The sequence below is a fragment of the Myotis davidii genome, unplaced genomic scaffold (assembly GCF_000327345.1).
Source record: "Myotis davidii unplaced genomic scaffold, ASM32734v1 scaffold464, whole genome shotgun sequence".
Taxonomy (NCBI): Eukaryota; Metazoa; Chordata; class Mammalia; order Chiroptera; family Vespertilionidae; genus Myotis; species Myotis davidii.
In genome coordinates this window covers 332,144-334,985 of record NW_006295287.1, presented here as the reverse complement: position 1 = coordinate 334,985, position 2,842 = coordinate 332,144, and the positions used below count along the sequence as shown (strand labels likewise).

The window sequence follows — 2,842 nt, the reverse complement described above, 5'->3', positions numbered from 1 at the left end:
CATCTGTGATTCCAAAGCCCCCTTCCTTTCTGGAGTCCCCATCCGGGGACAAGCGCTCAGATCACACCCCCGAGAGGTCAGTTTTGCTGCAGAGTATGCGCCCCGCTTTCTCTGGCCCGAAAGCGCTCACCCACTTCCTGGTTCCCACAAGCAGCTCTCCTGTCTCCTCAGTCAGGTGCTCTGTGCTCAGCCCTGCGTAGCCAGCTCGACCAGGGACCAGGCGGGAGCAGCGCGACCCCCCTTCCCACTGCTTCTCCTGGTTCTCCACCTGCAGGTGGCCCTGTTGCCCCCCCACTCACTGGCTAGACCCCTGAAGTTGCCCTGGCCCTGCCTCCAACCCATCTGTCCCAGGCTCTCCTTCCTGCTCCCCGTCTCTGTGCCGGCTCCTCTCTGTTCCAGCCCCAGCACAGACCCTCTTCCCGGCCTCCCTGGTCTCCAGCCCCTGCTGATGGCCCCAGGCTGGCCCCGCTGCCATGCTCACAGCCTAGCACCAGGGGCCCTGGCTCCCCAGCACCATTCCACGCTTCAGCTCCAGGAAGCGCCGCCTCCTCTGCTTCCCTTCCCTTCTCTCCCTTTGCATACGCTGTTCCTCCTACTGACATGTCCTTTCCCCCTTTGCTAGGCTGACCAGCCCCGCCCTCCCATTACCCTCAGCGCAGATGCTCTAGAGAGCTTTCCTCCACGTCAGGGGCAGGGCCGTGCTCCTGTGGGCCCCGCTACACCCTGGTTCTCTGTGGGTCTCAACACAGCACAGAGCAGCCCAGGGCAGCCTGGGGAGGCGGCCGAGCTGGTGCCCCAGAGACACATCAGGTGGGTCCTGCCCTGGAGGGGGCGGTGCCGGGCACCCCGACACCCTGCCACGTGCCTGATGGAGGTAGAAGTGGGTCCTTCAGGAACCCAGGCACGCAGCTGCTCATCTGTGGGAAGCGGTGTCTGTCCTGAACATTGACATTGAGGCAGGAATGTCTTCTAAGAATGGCCCAGAGGTGCTTGGCCTGATCCGGAGGCCTGAGAGCAGGCATGCTCGGGGTTAACTGGTTTGTTCCACATGGGGCTGCGCTCAGAGGGGAGGATGGGAGGCGAGTGGGAGCAATCCCCAGGAGCTCCGGCCTTGAGGGCACTGGGGAGCCATGGGAGGCGCTGGGAGCAGGGGAGGAGCAGGGCCGCCTCTAGAGCTGTGCAGGGACAGACTGGAATGGGGAGACTGAGGACAGGGAGGAGGTTGGAGAGGAAGGAACGGCAAAGAGAAGACAGGAGGACCGGGCTGGGGACTGACAGGCTGGTGGGGGTGGGTAAGGACGGAGCCAGGGGTCTGGCCTATGCCTGGGTAGATGGTGGGGTCACCCCAGATATGGACCCCAGGGGAGGAGGGGGGTGGGCCAGGAGGGAGGGAGGGTTCGGTGAGGGGAGACCCCTTCCTCAGTGTGGGCCGCGGTGAGTGTGAAGGGCACATGCCGGTGCAGGTGGAGAGGTCTCCAGGGAGAGGTCAGGTCGCCTCTGTGCGGAGAGGAGCGTGACCGGCTCGTTAACCTGTCAGAGTTCCGCACCCTCGGCTCGGCAGGAGCAGACACAGAACCCGATGTGTTTTCATGTCAGCGGGTCCCGGTTCCTGCATCTCGCCTCCAGCCGTGGGAATGGCGATCGTTCCAATGCAGGGACATAAGCCGACTGCAGGGCTTGCGGGAAGAGAGCGCAGTCCGGCTCAGCCGTCATCGCGTGCGGTCTGTGCAGGCCAGGCCAGGCCAGCGGATTTGCAGGGCGGGGTTAGGCCTCGGCCTCGGGCGGGCAGCGCTCGGTGGGGGCAGAGACTTGCACCCAAAAGGCGGCCCAGCCGTGTGGATGGAGATCCAGTTGTAGCTAATGTGTAAATGCGCTTCTGGGCGCTGGCTCTGTGCCAAGGGTTCATTAACTGAGTTTTGACTTCCTGAGCACTTCCTGTCATCTGCCTCATGGCACAGATAGCGCTGCCTGCCTTCGGTCTAGCCCAGCGGGGCCACAGCCGGTAGGGGGCAGAGTTCAGACTCATTTCAAGGCCTGCAGCCTGCGGGACCCAGCAGCCTGGAGCCTGTTTTGTGGATGAACGGAGGAGTTTGGTGGGAGGTTTCAGTGTGAGCCCCAGGCGTGGGTGGGCTCTCCTTCCCCTCCGGAGGGACATCAGGGCTGGGGAAGGAGTCCAGGCAAGGAGGGGTGGCGAATGGGGATGGGTGCAGCGAGCAGACAGCGGGGCCCAGACCTGCCCTTCTCTTCTCAGAGCGGCTTGCTCTTCGGATATTGTTTTTTAAATCCTCGCCCAAGGATATGTTTTCTTTTCTTTCTTTTTTTGTTGCTGTTAATCCTTACCCAACGATATTGTCTCCATTTTAAAAAATATTTTTATTGATTTCAGAGAGGAAGGGAGAGGGAGAGAGAAAGAGAGAAAGAAACATCAATGAGAGAATCATTGATCGGCTGCCTCCTGCACGCCCCCTACTGGGGATTGAGACCACAACCTGGGCATGTGCCCTTGACCAGAATCGAACCTGGGACCCTTCAGTCCGCAGGCCGATGCTCTATCCACTGAGCCAAACCTGCTAGAGCTGTTGTCCCCATTTTTAGAGAGAGAGGAAGGGAGGGAGGGATAGAGGGAAGGAGAGGTAGAGAAAAAGAGAGAGAGAAACATAGGTGTGAGAGAGAGACACATCAATTGGTTGCCTCCCAAACGTACCCCAACCAGGGCCCGGCATTGAACCTGCAAACCAGGTACATGCCCTTGACTGCAGATCAAATCTGAGACCCTTTAGTGTGGCTGATGCAGTAACCATCGAGCAACACTGGCCAGAGCCAAGAGTATGTTTTCATTTAT

The 2,842-nt window shown here is 60.4% G+C and overlaps 1 protein-coding gene across 1 annotated transcript in view; it reads left to right on the top strand.

Moving 5' to 3' along the window:
* The window catches only part of TMEM143 (transmembrane protein 143), a 21,914-nt gene that overhangs the window by 17,298 nt on the left and 1,774 nt on the right, over positions 1–2,842 (top strand).